This window comes from Lissotriton helveticus, chromosome 10, assembly GCF_964261635.1.
Source record: "Lissotriton helveticus chromosome 10, aLisHel1.1, whole genome shotgun sequence".
NCBI lineage: Eukaryota > Metazoa > Chordata > Amphibia > Caudata > Salamandridae > Lissotriton > Lissotriton helveticus.
In genome coordinates this window covers 32,802,734-32,821,822 of record NC_136071.1, presented here as the reverse complement: position 1 = coordinate 32,821,822, position 19,089 = coordinate 32,802,734, and the positions used below count along the sequence as shown (strand labels likewise).

Here is a 19,089-nt window from a genome sequence, read left to right as displayed (position 1 = left end):
TGCAGTAGACCTTTGTACTCTCTACCATTCCTATGTGACTCTTAGAGTATATCCATTCGTATCCCTTCCCTATGTATACAGAGATAACTCTAATCACTAGTATATGCAATAGACCTTTGTAGTCTCTACCATTCCTATGTGACTCTTAGAGTATATCCATCCGTATCCCTTCCCTATGTATATAGAGATAACTCTAATCACTAGTATATGCAGTAGACCTTTGTACTCTCTACCATTCCTATGCGACTCTTAGAGTATATCCATCCGTATCCCTTCCCTATGTATATAGAGATAACTCTAATCACTAGTATATGCAGTAGACCTTTGTACTCTCTGCCATTCCTATGTGACTCTTAGAGTATATCCATCCGTATCCCTTCCCTATGTATATAGAGATAACTCTAATCACTAGTATATGCAGTAGACGTTTGTACTCTCTACCATTCCTATGTGACTCTTAGAGTATATCCATCCGTATCCCTTCCCTATGTATATAGAGATAACTCTAATCACTAGTATATGCAGTAGACCTTTGTACTCTCTGCCATTCCTATGTGACTCTTAGAGTATATCCATTCGTATCCCTTCCCTATGTATATAGAGATAACTCTAATCACTAGTATATGTCGTAGACCTTTGTATTCTCTACCATTCCTATGTGACCCTTAGAGTATATCCAGTCTTATCCCTTCCCTATGTATATAGAGATAACTCTAATCACTAGTATATGCAGTAAACCGTTGTGCTCTCTACCATTCCTATGTGACTCTTAGAGTATATCCATTAGTATCCCTTCCCTATGTATATAGAGATAACTCTAATCACTAGTATATGCAGTAGACCTTTGTACTCTCTGCCATTCCTATGTGACTCTTAGAGTATATCCATTCGTATCCCTTCCCTATGTATATAGAGATAACTCTAATCACTAGTATATGTCGTAGACCTTTGTATTCTCTACCATTCCTATGTGACTCTTAGAGTATATCCATTTGTATCTCCTCCTTGTGTGACTTTACATCTTGTAAATTTGCAATTTTTTTCAGTTTGTATCCTTTATGAAATGCATGTAATCCTAAATCCTTATGTTTTTCAACTGGTTCTTATGTAAAGCGCTCTGACACCTTCGGGTAAAGTTCGCGCTATATAAAATCGCATAAATAAATAAATAAATGTACTCTGGACGGGAGGCCACTGCAGCGTGCACCACCCATCGCCCCTGTCAACGCTGCCAAAACAACTACTAACCATCTCTATCGCTTGTAAATGCGACACTTGGAGGAGAAGCGTGGAGAAGCGTGGCTCAGTGGTTAGAGGCGGCAGACCCCGAAGCTGAGATCGGCCGTGGACCAGGGTTCGATTCCCCGCCTCGGCGGGTCTCGGGCTCAAAATTCCACGGACTCGACAAATCTCGCTCCGGTGCCTACTCGACTCACGGGGTCACACTCTGCGACTCTGGGCAATAGCTTGCTTAATCTCCACTACGGCCCCTCGCGGCGGGATGCCTGGCTTTCACCTTGTGGATACCCTGTCGGGGTATCTCACAGGGGAATACCAGGACGGGTTCCCTAAGCAAGCGCCTTGAGACCCCTGGGTGATTCGTGCGCTATATAAATCGAAATACATTTACATTTACATTTACTTCAGATTATTCCAGGTCCCCAAAGCTAAAGGAAGGGCTGGAGAGACAGGTATTAGCACTATTTTAATGTTTATTGTATTCCTAAACAATGTTGTTCTACTCATCTCTAAATTAGTTGAGCAGCGCGACCATGTGGTAGACTCTACTAAGTATGGTGTTGACAATTAGGTGACGGTGCACCGGAAACCAATTAAGTGCTGGTGCTGAGCACCTGAAAGCACTGGCTCAAATTAAGCATTGCCTGAATGACAGATGCCCCCCCACCCTATAAAACACATCTTACCTGTTTGTGCTCTAACCCCCCCCATACAAATCCCGACAGAGCCCTCAACCTGTCCGTGCTCAGGCATACCTGGAGCGCCTGGACACCCCCATGTGTGACAAGCAGCGCTCTACCAATCCACCTTACCTTACATTACATACCTCTCAACCTCTTGTCTGACTGTGGAGGGTGATGTGAGGTGTTTGTGGCCAGTGATGTCATTTAAAGTCAAGCCAAGAAAATCTTTCATTGCTGCATTTCTGCTGCATAAAAGTAAAAACTAAAAACAACGCAACACTTACAAAATATATACAGTTAATCATACTGAGTATTATTTTGGGTATACATCTAGTCTGGACTAACAATCTACTATGCAATTTTGTTTCATCAAATTTATTATCTTTCTTGTTGTTTCTTTTCTCAGTTGTACGCTTTACCTGTTTGTTATATATACAGCATTTACTATTTCTATGCTTGTTTAACACGTCTGCTTTTGTACAGCGCTCTGATACCCGTACGGGTCTTGTTCGTGCTATATAGAACTCCTGAAATAAATAAATAAATAAAAACCACAATAATACTTCTATAAGAATGCATGAAATCACAATATTGCGCCTTTTCTTAGTTTTAAAACTTACCAAATAAAAGACGGAACCAAGCAGCATACCAAACAGCGATGCAGTTAAAAAAATGATAAGGCTGGTCTGCATTGAAGTAGGGATGGGCGGAATTTGCGTAGTCGCGCTACGCAAAGCTTCGCGAAACGGTAAAAAATCTACGTGAGCATGCAGAAATTCTGAAAACACGCGGAATTGCTTCTCGCCCCTTTCACAATGCTTTTTTCCTGTTCGTGAACGCTGTTTTCGTGCTCAGGGGGAAATATCTTGCGAACACGCACTTTGAGAGCGCAAACAAGCAAAAAATTCTGCGAAGCCGCGGATCACCAAATTTTTGGCAATTCCGCGTTATCCACAGAACGCAAAATCACCCAAATTTCGCGAGTGGAACGGAATTCACCACCCCGGCCTACATCGAAGTCAACAGAGCGGAGCCCTGTTTGGCGTGTGGGGAACGTTTTTAAGGTGAGGGACCCTGTTGAAGTCTAGGGGAAGAGTGGGAGCTGCCAACTCACACGATGCCACCATGCGCCACACAATATAGGCTCCCTTCACACGGTCATCTCTTCAGGAGCTGATATCACACGGTGGCAGGGAAGACGAGCTGGAAACCACTGCACTGAGCAAAAACACGGAACAGCCGAAGGCGTTATGAGGTGTGTAAACACCACCGAGAATCGGCGCCAGGCTCAGCAAGCTTCTGTCTTATTTTTCAGAAGGGGGCATTTGATGAGTGGAACGGGCGGGAGTGCCTCTTAGGTAGTTCTTGGCACGAGGCCCCGCCTTCTCCAAGGTTCCGCCCCCTTATCATGCGGTTACATATTCTAAGTTGGCAGGTGTGAAGGTAGGGGAGTAAACATGAATACAGTATGGGGAACAAACTAGACAGACCTCTGTTTCCTGTCTCCTTTTCTTTCTCCTCATCCTCTCTTCCTGTACTGAGATAGTGACGGCTTGCACTACTCACCTTGGAACAGTGTCCCCCCTCTTGTTGACTTCATGGTTAGCCTGGAACACGGGCACTGGGCCATTAACTAGCTCCCCCACCCCACTTTTTTGACATTGTGGCACTAGCAAACACACTGCTCAGCTTGTCTGTGCTCCGGGTGCCTGGCTCGTGCCCTCCTATACAACTAGTTCAACAGTTTGGATAAACGTTTTTAATGTTTTAAACTTTTCTACAGTTCGTAGCAAGTTGCCTGAGATTTTAACATTTTTTTTTCTTCTTTTTTTCTTTTCTTTGGAAGTTTTTTGTAAAAATAGTATATTGTAACGATTTTAAATAATTGAACAATAAAGCTTAACCCCATAAAAAAAAACTAGTTCGACGTGTTGTGGCGCGGAGCAGAGAGATGGCGTCTCAGTGCGGCTCTTTGATGATGAGGCCAAAAACAGAGCTGTAGGCTCCACGTGGCTCTTTCTTTGGCTGACACCCATGGGCACACATTGAGAAATGGCTAACAACTTCTCAAGAACTAGGCAGCAGCTTTGTCCAGACGAACAAAACTGATGTGAAACTAGGCTACAAAGCTTGCCTCGGCTTGCCATAATAAGCAGTACTAACAACTGTGTAGACAGGCTTATCTTAAGGTGCTGCTGTGAGCTTTTCGCCCCAAGCCCCACACACATTTTGGGGCCCCACTCTCCTGTTACAACATGATTTTTTAAAACTAATAAAACAGGTCTGACTTGTTTCTTGTTGCATCTAACGCAGTAACATCACTAGGTGGCGCCAGATACTTTGTTTTTCTCTTTCCCCAGAGTGCATGTTGTCTTAATTAGGGGCTATTTCCTGGATCAGAAACCAAATGGAGACATGTAGGTGCCTGACAGGCGTCGTCTCTATTTCCAAGGATCCCGAATGCTCCTGTGTCTTTGAAGGTGCAGTCTTTGTCACAGGAATGGACGTAAGCTTCACGTTACATTGGGACAGTGGTTCCCAAACTGTGCACCGTGGCACCCTGGGGAGACGTCAAGTCTAGCCAGGGGAGCCGCACACCAAGCCCTTTAATGCATTTAACGTTGAAGGGGTATTTGGCTTCAGTTAACCCCTCCCATGCTGGTGACGGAACCGCTCCGTCACCAGCAACGGACGCGCTGTGCCGATGACGGAGCGGTTCCGTCATGTCCCGCTCGGCGCACCTGCGCGGCGCGGATTCCGCGCCTGCGCTGGACGTTCCATTGAGTGGGCGGGGCCATGACGGAACCGCTCAGTCATAAGCACAGCGCACGCGAGGCTCGTGACGGAGCGGTTCCGTCACGAGCATGGGAGCGCCGCGCGGCCACCCCACCCCCCTAGCGCTGCGGCAGAATTGCCGCCGCAGCGAAGGGGTTAAACTAATTAGACTTAAACATATGATGTTGATGATTTGTAAGTGACATGCCTAAAGCTGTAAACGTAGTGGTTAATTGATGGCATCTCGAGAGAGATGACCTCCATATTTCACTGGACCACCACATTCCAACAGTCCCAAAGTAGGCAGAAGATGCCCGATTTATTTTGTTAGACTTGTTAATAGTTTCATTTTTTTCCAAATGCATTTTCCAAGAATGCAAGTTATCAGGAAAGTATGTTTGCCTGTCTATTAAACACATTAAGTATTATTAAATATTGATATTTGTACTTGAATCACAGGTCCTTCCAGTACACATTTCTTTCAGTACACACACTTCCAGACAGGCCGGCTCTCCCCTTGAACACAGGGAAGTAAAATACCATACATGGCATGATGCCAACATGTGAAGGAAGAAAGAGGGAACTTTAATAAAAAATCTGAAGAATTTATGTTACTTGCATTGATTTGGAGGCAATTTTAGGGAGGAGATGGCAAAAATAAAGCTTTCGATTCTGTTCCTCGAAATTTGCTATGGGCTAAACTTTTGGATTGGGGTATCCCAAAACAATTGCTGGATATGATGAAATTTTTATATTCCAATACATGGGTTCAGATCAAAATCGGAGATGGCAGAAGTACTACCCGCCGTCTTGATACTAAGACTGGTCTGAAACAAGGCTGTGTACTTGCACCATGCCTTTTTAATTTATTTATGGCCAATCTCCCTAGACACTTCAAAGAAGTTAATGCCCACTCGCCCTCACTCTTAGGCAATGATATTAAGTATTTACAATATGCAGATGATACCATATTATTAAGTCATTCCGTTATAGGAGTAAGAAGATTACTTGATTCTTTTAATCATTATATTACCCTTAATGGTGTGAAAATGAATACCAAAAAGACAATAATAATGATTATAGGTGGTAAATAAGCAGATAAGAAAGAATGGAACATTAACGGGTTACAAATTGAAACTGAAAAATTTTATAAATACTTAGGAATAACATTTGACGATAATATGTCTTTTAAACAGCACTTTATTAATCTCAAAGCAAAGGCAACAGCATTGTCATTTGCTTTTAGAAAGTTGAGGGATAAGTTGTCAAGTCCAAATCACGAGCATCTATTGAAGGTCATGAAAGCAAAGTTGATTCCATCCTTGACTTACGGCTCAAAGATTTTTCGTGGTAAAGACGCGAAAATTCTTGATGCCCTGCGAATAAAAGTCTTTAAATCAGTTTTTAGGATTCCCAAGCACATAGGACATGCTAATGTCAGATTAGAACTTGGTCTGAAAAGGCAATCTCTGGTACGACAATCTGCCTTTTTAAAAATGCTATACTCAATATATCGCTCAGAACAAGATACCCTTGCCAACCAATGTTTGCAGGAGATAACAAGGTATGAGCATGCTTGCAGCTGGAGATCCTTTTTAAGCAGGAGTTTAAATAATTTCAATTGCCTAACATTTGAAGAAGAGAGGAGGAGCAAATCTGTTTATAAGCAAACATTAAATAGATCAGCCAACCTATTATCAATTATCTTAGATGAGCTTAGAATAAAGCATCACTCTTGGTCGATTACTAACTCATTTATTAAAGTAGAACCCCAATCATAATCAGGGCCGGACTGAGAACCAAAACCGGCCCTGGCAAAGTGCTCAACCGGTCCCCTGGGGGTGCGACCTAGCTCTTTGCCAGGGCCGGTTTTCGGACGATTTTGTTAAAGGTCCGATTTTGCAACTATGCTGCAAAAACGGCCCTGTAACAAAAACGGCCCCCAGAGCCCAAAACCGGCACCCACCCTTACGGCGCACCGGGGGATTGCCCGGTGCCCGCAACAGCCAGTCCGGGCCTGATCATAATTGTTGACCCACCTAAAATCATTCTTACGGGAAAATGTTATGTTATTGCGGTTTGGGAGATACCCCACTAAGGACGGAATACCCAAATGGGAAAAAAAATTGGTCCTCTAACCTCTGTAGGTTATGTGGTTCCTATGATGAAACTTTAATACACATTGTGACTACATGCCCCCATTTGCTAGAAGAACGGAAGACTCTGTTAAGACCTATTTTTAACGAATTGGGGGTGAGAACATGTCGACACGCCATTATTACTTGTCTCACTGGGTCAACGCTTCGCCTGATCTCCCAATTTGTAAAGTTCATCTTTATAGCCGAAAAAAAACTACTATCCAAAACCGATTCTAATCGTTAGTTCTGTCATATGCTGTTCATGCAAAATGGTGATGAAAATGAAAAATTTGTTTTTAAAATCTACTTTTAATAAGCCATGCACAAATTCTATATTATATAATTGTTACAATATTTAGTAATTTTAAGACTGAAGATAAAGCGTATTATAAAATTTTATGATAGGGTTTGGAAATTGTCTTCTAGCAACTTTGCACAAATACATCGTATTTATTGTTGCCCTCTATTAATGCTGCTAAAAAAAAAAAAAATGAAAAATAATTTTACATTTATATACAAATAATGTTTTTGTTTACATACTGTGTTTTTATCTCTGTTTGGAATGATTTTTATTAATCAACAAATAAAGCAATTACTTACTAAAGCTGTATGTGGTTCAAAAAAGTATGAGTCACCCTGCTGAGACAGGTGTGATGGCACGTATGACATGGGTAGAAATGGAAGTGCATGCAAATATTCTTCAAGCGCAGAAACACTTTGGCAATTGGGCCTACATGCATAGGGGTGCTATCTAGCTCTGTAAGTGGGATAGAAAAGTTTAAGAAGGTACTCTAAAAAAGGCATGGGCAAAGAAGTGTAACTAGGCATATTTTATTAGAGGCGCTGCCTTAGTAACACAAAACACCCTGCGTATATGATTATAATACATTCATCAGCTTCATCCCAATTATTTTCAGGGAGAAAAACGCAAGTACTCCTGAGGCCGGGCTTACATCTCCCATACCTCCCAAAAAAGTAACAGTGGGGAGCCATGGGCAATGGCCAATGGGTCGAGGGAGCGGCGGGTCCAAAAGGTTGGGGAACCACTGCATTAGGAGAAGAAAGGTTGTTGGAAGCAATTGAATACAATTGCTAGGGTGGCGGCCATCTTGGAATGTGGGCTACAGAGTGAGTTGAATAGAAAGCAACTTCCTAAGAGGCTTTCTAGAGAGCTGGCAGGTTTTTCAAGACATTTAGAGGAACTCTTTAGGTGGATATTGATATGGGAAGCAATTGAATACAATTGGTAGGGCGGCGGCCATCTCGGAATGTTGGCTAAAGAGTGAGGTAAATAGAAAGCAACTTCCTAAGAGGCTTTCTAGAGACACTGGCAGGTTTTCCAAGACATTAAGAGGAACTCTTTAAGTGGATATTGATATGTGATATCTGTTGTCATTTGAGCTGGTTCTTTCCACAAGGACATATGATACAAGCTCAAGTCAATGGGGGGGTCATAACATTAGTGTCAGATTACTCGCCTGTTTATACCAAATGTTGAAACTTTAGATTTTTTTATATGGCGGATTCTGTTTTGAACCAGACGGCTTATATGTGGGAGAGGTGTGGCGCAGTGGCCAGGGTTGCCTGACTCCGGGCCACCGGGTTCACGGTTTGATCCCCGGCGGCAGGTAAGCCTAGCACCATGTGACTCTGGGCAATAGCTTGCTTAATCTTTCTGACGGCCCCCAGCGCCGGGACGCCTCTCCGGAGGTAGCTGTGCGCTTTACAAATGCTGGTATTATTATTATTATTGGCCAAGTTCGACACAGTTTCTAACTTAAATAAAATTCAAGAAATCATGTAGTCTGGATCTGACTGCTGGTAATCTGAATTCCTTTACCTATACTGTCTAATCTAATTCCTTATTCTTCATGCTATGGTATATATTCTGAAAGTCCTAAATAGGCATAGAGTGACAGAAGACAAGATCTTAGATCTCAAGAGAATTCAAGTTGATCCTCCTGCATCGACTTTTACAAGTTACGTAAACTTCTGACATTCCGCTAATAATTGAAACAGTAATGAAAGAGCTGTGTTTGAAGAAAGGTCTTATGCAGTCCACTAAGACGAACACAAACCCCTTACAAACGGATAGTGGTAAAATGAGAAATTTACAGGGGTAAGCTTACTCGGAGGACCGGCAAAGCTGAGAATTGAATGAGCTAAAGACTCTTTTCATTCTTTGGAGAGCTTAAAAAAATAGAAATGTTGCAAGTCAAATAGCTCGAAAAAGTTACGGAGTTGGAGAATAGGAGAGACAATATACGAATCCCGAAAGAAAATAAAGATCCCCTTGAAGCTTCTAGTTATCATCCCATTTCATTGATACCGATTGTGAGGTATATTCCAGGGTATTGCAAATAGGCCTCAGATGTTTGTTTTCCAAACTGAGACAATCAACACAAACAGGATTCCTGAAAAGTTCACTAGCAAGTGACTCTTCAGACATGTTATGAATGCGGCGGTATCACAGGATTCTCCAACAGCGGTGATAATGGTAGACTACGAAAAAGCATTTGATACGGTCTCATAGCCATTTCCTAAAGCTACTGGGCCCGATTCACAGAACTAACTTAAGACAAAATCCTAAACGTACTACTTTTGATATTCACAGAAGTTAGGATTTTGTCTTAAGTTTGTCTTAAGTCTGTCTTAAAACAAACTTAAGACAAAATCCTAACTTCTGTGAATACCATAAGTAGTAAGTTTAGGATTTTGTCTTAAATTAGTTCTGTGAATCAGGCCCTCCGTGATTAATGCTATTTTAGAAGATTCGATTATAAAAATAGTAACAGCCTTATATCAGCAACCTAAAGCAGCTGTTAAATTCAGTGGGGTTTTACCTGAATATTTTATCTTTGATCAAAGAAGTAGATTGGGCTGTCCCCGCTCCTGTTTCTTTTAGCTATAGAAATTTTGTAACACTGATCTACAGTAAATTAAGATTTTAAGGGTTTTCACGCTGAGAAAGAATGTTATGAAACTGCTGCTAATGTGGATGATATGATTCTCTTTGTATCCAAGGTTAAGGATTAAAATCTGGTGACATTAAATGCCGTAAAGGCTATTTTTGGTTATACTCTAAACAAAACTGGTTAAGAATGTATAGATATAAAGGTTGACATCCATTGTAGAATATTATAACCTGCAAAGGAATATGGGTCAATCAATACTTGAGTTTTAATGTTTCTGGGCTAAGTGACTGATACATTAAAACTAAATGCAGATCTTATATTATGTAAGATCAAGTAATAGGCGACAATTAAAATGTCCTTGATACAGATCAACTAAGCTTTGAGAATTTTGCTCCAATTTTTTCCGAAACGTTTATTCTTCAGGGAATTGACAGTATCTCTCCTAAAATTGTCTGGGCCTATAAGCCGCAATATATTGCAATGCGTGAATTGAGGCTTGCTATGAACATAGGAGAGCTACAATTAGCAGATTTTAAAAGGTATGGTGTCGTCATTTCTACTTGCTAAAGCAACCAGATTCCCCCAAATGGATAATCTGTGTGTTATACCATGGCTACTAATTAAGAAAAATTTGATTAAACAGGTTTGTTCTAATCACTCTCGGTTCCTGGGTGTTTTCTCAACAAAATAGGTGTCCGCATAGTCACTGACAAGGCTCCAATTTTCAGAGTAATTAATCAAGGCGATGATGTCAAGGGTAAAGGAAATATATTGCTTCTTTTATGGAATAATTCACATGTACAGATATGTGGTAAACTGACTAACTTAGTGATTCGGAGAGAAAATTGAAAAGTACTGGTTAATGATTTCGCTAACAATAATGGCTCTGTGTCCATTGCTCAATTTAGATGCGGTCTCCCAGAAGCAAACTTTTCTAGATTTTGTATTTATTTTGTATTACGATTACCACGTTAAATTTAGTTAATTCCACTCTTGATATAAATAAAATCCGCCCCAAAATTCAGTCTGGACAACATGTAGCTGTAGCTTCTGGAAGTTATAAATTGCTGGAACATCCAGGTTTGACAGAAATGGGCCAATATTTTTTACTGTAAGTAAATACGTAGGGGAGGACATTAACCTCTTGCAAAAGATATTTCATACGGCATTTAGAAATAGAACCTCCCCCTGGTTTATGCAAACTGGATGCCATCGCTTTAATAATCTTAAATGGGCGATATACATATTATCATAGAAAGGCTAGAGGGCTTCAAACACGTTTCGGCTCTGTAATGAAGAATGCGTGCTGGCACGTGTGATGGGGGAGTGTGGGATAATAAGACCTTTCTGATTGGCTGAAATACAGTTACTCTTTGATAAAAGTTTACCTTCAAACCTATGCCGATTTCTCTGTTCCTGCTTCTTGTGTGTTACTTCGTGATTTATTAATAGCTGTTGCGTCCACCCGTTTCGTACATTGCGGGACACGTGGAGACAAGTTATGGATGCACACCTTGGGGGCTGGGGTACCCATGTTCGGTACAAGATGTGACGATGTCACTCTAAGGCGGATGTCCAGAACTTGCAAAATCGCTGTGGATTTGACTGGACGCTTTTCTTCAAACGATAAACCCTTCTTATTTTAATTTTATTTATTTTTTTTAGTCCTCATTCACCTCAAAAAGAGAGATAAAGTAGGGTGTCCATTATTTCTGCCCTTGTTTTTGAGAAGGGATGCTGACCATAAATGGGCTTACTCTAGTGGAACCCCACATTTCTGCGGCTTAATCTCTCCCACGGTGTAAACACCGGAACTGCTTATAGTTTTTAAGAGTGTGACCAGACCCTGTAGCAGTCAAAGGAGTTTGTTTGCCGGTGTAATCATTGGACATTATGAAGATAGAATATCAAAGGAGAAAACTTTATAACAACTCTTCTGTGTTTCCCAGCCATTGCTGTAATAAATTCCAAAAGGCTTTGTTTTTTGACTTGTTACCGGATAAATCCATCCTGGACATATACACGAGAGACTCCAACCATTCTACATACTGTGGTGGTATGTTGCTCACCCATTTTTGACATATCTCTCTCCTGGCTAGCAAGATTGCATAAAACAACAAGTCTCTAACACAGCCCGTATATTCATCAGCAACACCAAATATAACCAGGGAGAGGCTTACCTTTATTTGCCGACCCAAGATACCTGATACTGTTGTTTCCAATTTGCTCCAAAATTCGCTAATTACGGGACATTGAAAGAACATGTGTACATCCGTAGCATCTTTGAGCCCGCATTTAGCACAGCTAGCTCGACTTCCTCTCCCCATCTTCGATAACTTCTCTGGTGATATATACGCCCTATGGAGTGAAAAAAGGTGGTTTCTTCTTAAAAAAGCAGGTTTGACTACTTGGTAAAGTGTGCGCTTAGATATTCTTATTTTAATTTTAATAGTCCAAAAGTTGCCAAGGGGGAGAGACACCCTGATTTTTAAAACCCTTCGCTCTTGTCGACATATTTGAATATACAGATTATTTAATTCAGTCTCTACATTCTTTCTCATTTTCCTTCTTTCCTGTATTATTTTGTATTCTATGTTCTATTATCTCTTGTAATAAGGGATGCTTAAAATTATAGCAGTATTCATGGAAGGCCATTACTGGGCTTCGTAAATGAATTAATTGGTCCCATGCTCACTGCGCCACTGGATTCAAGCTGGCCTGGCTGATGAGAGGTGTTACCCCGAAACCAATCCCAGGGTGTTTGTTTCCAGTCCAGGGACAACCTGGCTTGGGAATTTGGGCTAGACTGTTCCCATGTGAAACAGGGTCATGACTGATTTGCATATGACTGGGTCCATACTTGGGTGGCGTAGTGAGCAAAAGAACAATGGATTAAACCCAGATCCTTGTGACTGGGGGTGAATATTTGCATTGTTCTGAATTCCATCCATCATTTGTTCCTTTTGCTTTTGTCACCCTATAGTTTGTAAGCACCCAAACCCATTCATAATATACAACTTTGTGTACGTTCAGCACACAGACCACATCATCGCCAACATCCACTGTCTGCATGTAAAATATAAATAGTAGTGTACAGTGAAACTTTGTAAGGAGAGATGACAACCACCTGCGGATAATGGGCACATAGAAAGATCGAATAAAGAAATGGTGATGAGCCAAGGAGGACTATGTATGTGTAGGTACAAAAGGGGGTGGTGATGGACGGAGCATCTGAACCAATCAAACACTCACACCCAATCAACAGATCTGGGTTTAATCCATCACCGTTCTTTAGCCCACTCTGCCACCCCAGTTAAGACATGGCCATATGCAAATCAGTCTGACCCTGTGCCTCATGGGAAAAGTCCAGCCCGAACTGCCAAGCCATGCCTTCCCTGGACCGGAAACAACCTTCCGAGGACCGGTTTCTGGCATTACAGCCTTCTTCAGCCCGGCTTGCTTGAATCCAGTGGCAAAGTGAGCAATATGTATGTGTAGGGGCATGCAGAGGACACCTAGGTTTGTAAATATAGTCTTTCTATATGTAAGATAATTGAGAACTATCCTTTATGTGTAGGCGTGCCACAGCAGCATCGGAGATGACCATATAAGATAAGAGGGGCTTGTATTTGTAAGAGACCTAGGTTCCATGGGAATTTTAAAAGTGCTTTTTAAGTCTCTCCTCAAACAGTGCATGGCCTGTTGCTTGCAAAACTTTTCTTTACATAAAGGGGCGATTAAAGTCCGCCCATTGCTTACTATTCGTTGGGTTCAATGTCAGTCTTATTTTCTGGCTCCTGCTTCGTCTGAGTGTGCTGGTTTCTCTTTCGGTTTGTGTTTCCCACGTCCCTGGAGCATCTTTGTGCGTAGTCATAGGTTTGACATATAACATTTTTTTATCTTTTGTACTGCTTTTATGATATGTGCATATCGAAATAAAGCATCAATCAATACATCAAAATAGCATAAAGCGTTAATCTGCCTGCTGCATAGCACAGCAGGTTAACATGCAGGTCACAGGCTTGTATTGATTTTAAATGGCTGAGTTGGATACTACACAGATTAGTGTTATATAAATGGATATTAGAGTAATGACTCATACAAACAGATCTTGCTAGCCTTGTTACAGCGTTTGCATAACTTTTACAAAAAGAGAAAAAGTCAAACCATGTCTCTGACTCATACTTAACCCCTTCCATGCTGATGACGGCCCCCAGCCGTCATGCACTACAGTGCTCGTGTGCTGATGACGGCTGGGGGCCGTCATGACCGCACCCACGCTGAAATCTTCAGCACAGGAGCAGAATCGGCCCAGCATGGAAGGGGTACACTTGTGGAGTGACAGTGTGAGTCCCTCTCATTCGCATTAGGGTGTTGGGCTCCAGCTGGCCCGCAGCCAAGATTATACTCGAAGAAAAGTAGTGCTGATGGCCCTGTAAGTGAGGCATTTGTCCTGAGTCCACCTGGGACTGAAAGTAAAATGCCTTCCTCGGCTCCTGTAGGCTGGTGCTCTGAAAGCAGAGCATACAGAGAGGGCGTCACTGAAGGCTTCCGGTGTGGATAAACTGCACCCGGAGAGAGCACGTGCCAGTGGGGCCGGCCAGGAACCGGCTCAAATTTAGCTGGTGCCTGGCAGGGCTGGTGACTGCTGCATCCCCTTCTGTTCCGGCACTCAGTTTCACCCCATAATCAGGGCAGCCTCACAGGCACAGATTACGCGCCTGTTCACTTACATCTCAGGCAAAAACGATGAATGGTATTGTAAGCGGCAATGAAAGTCTGTTTGAAACTCGGAACTTACAAGAAATGGGGGTAAAGTGTGTCCGCCGGGCTTGAGGGACAGGCCACACTTATGTAATTATATACTGGAAGCAAAAGGTTTGCGTTATTGTTTGTAAAAACTCTTCTAAAACTAACTCTGATATGGGCACCTTTATTCATTGGCTGCGTGATTGAAGGGGGGAGGGGTGTTCTGCTTTGCCGCGTCGGATTGGTAACAAGGGCACTCGGGCAATGCCCGAGGGGCCGGGGTCCGAGCTCCAGATGTGGGCTGCTTTTTCCCCCTGGCACAGGCTGTGTTCCAGTTTGAGCCTGTGTGTTCTGCCCCGGTGTGTGCACAGAGCTGCCCCGGTGTGCCCCGGGCTGGGTGCTGCCCCCTGGCACCTATGGCGCAGGTGGTCTCCCCTGGCACAGGCTGTGTTCCAGTTTGAGCCTGTGTGTTCTGCCCCGGTGTGTGCCCAGAGCTGTCCCTGGTGTGCCCCAGGGCTGGGTGCTGCCCCCTGGCACCTATGGCACAGGTGGTCTCCCCTGGCACAGGCTGTGTTCCAGTTTGAGCCTGTGTGTTCTGCCCTGGCGTGTGTCCAGAGCTGCCCCGGTGTGCCCCGGGCTATGTGCTGCCCTCTGGCACCTATGGCACAGGTGATCTTGCTTGGCACAGGCTGTGTTCCAGTTTGAGCCTGTGTGTTCTGCCCCGGTATGAGTCCAGATCTGCCCCGGTGTGCCCCGGGATGGGTGCTGCCCCCTGGCACCTATGGCGCAGGTGGTCTCCCCTGGCACAGGCTGTGTTCCAGTTTGAGCCTGTGTGTGCTGCCCCGGCATGTGTCCAGAGCTGCCCCCTGGCACCTATGGCACAGGTGGTCTCCCCTGGCACAGGCTGTGTTCCAGTTTGAGCCTGTGTGTGCTGCCCCGGCATGTGTCCAGAGCTGCCCCCTGGCACCTATGGCACAGGTGGTCTCCCCTGGCACAGGCTGTGTTCCAGTTTGAGCCTGTGTGTTCTGCCCCTGTATGAGCTCCGCTCTGCCCCGGTGTTGCCCAGCGCTGCCCAGTGCCACACCACCTCGCCGGCCCCTCCTGGCACAGGAAGTTTGCCTCAACCTGTGCAGCCTGTATGTCTGGACTCGTGCACAGAGCCGCGGCCGCTGCTGCCCCCTGCTGGCCGTCGCCTCGGTTTCGGTCTCAGTTTCGCTCCCGGTGGATCCTCCGGACAGCGGCCGGGGCAGAGCAGCGGGCACGGAGGGAGCAGCGCCGCTGCCCACGGGGCACAGCGGGGGTGCCGAGGAGCACGGCGGGGTCAGCGGCGGCGCCGGGACAGCGCCACGGTGACAAACATTACAGAAGTCACTGCGCTTCCTCAAAATGGAGAGAGGGCTGGAGGCGGGGTGCGGGGAGAGGCCGCCTCCCTGCCCCGGGGCCCGCGGCTAGGTGGGGGCTCCGTGCCGGGGACCCACCCTGTGGGACCGGCTGCTGCGGGCTCAGCAGGAATCTGCGCCCCCAGAGGTAAGCACTGGACCCGGGGGTCTTATGTAAGGGTGTCTCAAGCGCCAACCAGACCCGCGGAGCATTGAGGCGCTGCATAGAGATTATAAAAGAATAGCATAGTGCTCACTGCACCCCGAGAGGTAAGCACAGGACCCACCCGGGGTCTTATGTAAGTAAGGGTGTCTCAAGCGCCAACCAGACCCGAGGGGCGTCGAGGCGCTGCTTAGAGATTATAAAATAATAGCATGGTGCTCACTGCACCCCGAGAGGTAAGCACAGGACCCGGGGGTCTTATGTAAGGGTGTCTCGGACGCCAACCAGACCCGAGGGGCGTCGAGGCGCTGCATAGAGATTATACAAAGAATAGCATAGTGCTCACTGCACCCCGCGAGGTAAGCACAGGACCCGGGGGGTCTTATGTAAGGGTGTCTCAAGCGCCAACCAGACCCGAGGGGCGTCGAGGCGCTGCATAGAGATTATACAAAGAATAGCATAGTGCTCACTGCACCCCGCGAGGTAAGCACAGGACCCGGGGGGTCTTATGTAAGGGTGTCTCAAGCGCCAACCAGACCCGAGGGGCATCGTGGCGCTATACAGAGTGTAGTAACTTGGGTCCAGACTGAAGGTAGTTTTCAGGTAGATTTATTAGGACAAGTTATACATATACAAAAAAACCCCACCAGGAGCGTCTGGCTAGATGCTCAGCCCAAGACCAACTGTGATGAATCAGGTCATAACATTCTAAATGACATCATATTTACAGAGTTCCACTGGTGGAGTAGAGGAAGACATGAGAACACATTTATTAAGATATTACATATCCTCCTTTCTCAAAAGAACACAAAGAAAGAAACTTAGATAAGAAACTAATACATCACAGAAAAGCATAAGAGTGAGCAGAATCAGAATAAAAGACGTTCAAAAGAGAAGTAAAGAGAATTGAAGATCCAGCAATAAAAGTGAAAGAAGACCAAAGCAGGGCAGAGCGTGTCTGGAAGAAGTGTAGATCAAATAAGAGTAATTGTCTGCTCACCCAGTTTTGTAGATTTAGCACGCAAATATAGTTGAGGAGTGGCTTTATACCCTCATGAAATCATCGCTGAAGACATGGGTTGTGGAGTGTCTTGCTTGTTCTCACTGGGAGCACAGCACGGGAACCAACTTGAATGCTGATGAGGGCGACCGGTGTAGAGGTCACTGGTGGGGTTGATTTCTTGATAGTTGGTTACAGCAGTGTAGATAACTTGAGGTTCCCAGACACATCTTCTTTTCCTTTTTGAGGTGGAAATTGTAGGTTCTTTCTTGAAATCGTCGCCAAGTTAATGTAGTAACTTGGGTCCAGACTGAAGGTAGTTTTCAGGTAGATTTATTAGGACAAGTTATACATATACAAAAAAACCCCACCAGGAGCGTCTGGCTAGATGCTCAGCCCAAGACCAACTGTGATGAATCAGGTCATAACATTCTAAATGACATCATATTTACAGAGTTCCACTGGTGGAGTAGAGGAAGACATGAGAACACATTTATTAAGATATTACACAGAGATTATACAATAATAATCTAGCGCCTATGACCGTGTGAACATTGGACTCCGACATACAGGAAGAGGTAGAATTATTATGGCAACAGCTGCCCCGCCCCCTCTCCGTTTCTCTCCCTCGCACTTTTAGTCTCTGGTTCTGTTTCCCCACCTCACTTTCTCTTCCATCCCCTGCTCTGTCCCTCCCTCTTCTCTCCCTTGCTTTTCTCCTTTCCTGACTCATCACCTCATCTTGCTTTCTTATTGAACTCGATCTTTTTCTCGTCTCTCGCACACCCTCTTCCGTCTTTCTGTCTGTCACGTCTTTCTCCTACTCTGAGGCCCCTCTCTGTCTCTCTCATCTCTTTCTCCACGTGTCCCTTCCTTACTTTCTCCATGTCTGTCTGTCTGTCTGTTTCTCACATCCTTTCACACTGTGTCTTCTGTCCGGCTCGGCTCGCATCACTCCCCCTCTCTCCCGCCTGTCTCTGCCCCCCCCCCGGGTTTCTGCCATGAGCATCTCTCACCCCCCCCTACACACACTTCCCTCTCTCCTGTCCCCCACGTGTTCGTTTCTCTCTTCCCTTTGCATATTTCTCTCTTCTCTTTGCATATTTCTCTCTTCTCTCCCTTCCTCCATGGGTCTGTGTTGCTCATGTCCCCCCCCCCCACTCTTGCCACCTCTGTATATTTCTTTCTAACTGGCTGTGACCACGTAGACCTTATATAACAAACGCTGGTTGAATAACGCGTGTTTTTAATGTATTCCCATATAGTAAGGCGCACCCCGGAAGTAGTCACCAGTGTCCGGGTTGGACGGGGAGGGGCTGGCTGCAGGCACTCTGGGCTCCCCGGTCTTACCACTGGTTCCGGTCCAGCAGAGGGTGGTAGGGCTGGGGAGGGTGAGACGATCAGTGGAGGGGTGGGAGTGACTGGTAAACATACAATAAGGGGTTATTTTCCAGACTGGCCAAAACAAAGAGCCGGGAAACAGCCTCTTCCAGTTAAACATCTACTTTGCAGCATTTAAGTCTTGTAGTAATGGTTGAAAGGTTATTGAGGGCCAATGTGACGCCAGATGCATCTTTGCATCCGGTTGTGGTGATCAATAGAGTTTACAGTTCAGCGGAACTTAATCATGTCAGTTGTTGATTATTATCATAACTATTGTATGCTCAAATAGTTAGTATCACCATTGGCAGCCTTTCCCACCCCTCTAACGTAACATGCATGCAAATAAGTAAACACCAACACATTTCTTGTTTGGGTAAAGTTGCTGCAGGTTTATTACATACACCGTTATGTAATATGGTGGGTTATCTTACGGGCGATCCGAGGGCAGGAAACCAACTGGGCCGCCTGCCCGCCTGATGAGCCGAGCAGCACTGGGGCGAACCCCATCTGTGCTCCCCCTTCTGGTGATCCTCTCTCCGGATCACGTGACACCTGGTACCTTATTACTCACACACCTTTCAGGGCGGAGTGTAGCATAGCAAACCCCCGGTTATACAGGCCCACAACCGCCCGAAGGACTAACGGGGCGCTGACACGGTTTTCCA

General features: G+C 44.7%; 1 protein-coding gene across 2 annotated transcripts in view; it reads left to right on the top strand.

Annotated features, from left to right (window-relative positions):
- TFE3 (transcription factor binding to IGHM enhancer 3) overlaps positions 1 to 19,089 on the top strand; it is a 206,217-nt gene that overhangs the window by 85,436 nt on the left and 101,692 nt on the right. Inside the window, exon 1 of one of the 2 annotated variants that reach the window (XM_078664665.1) lies at positions 15,732 to 16,026. The exons of the other annotated variant lie outside the window; for it this stretch is intronic. The gene's annotated coding sequence lies outside the window, so the exon portion shown is untranslated. Of the gene's footprint in view, positions 1 to 15,731; positions 16,027 to 19,089 lie in introns of those variants that run through there. 2 annotated transcript variants of the gene reach the window in all.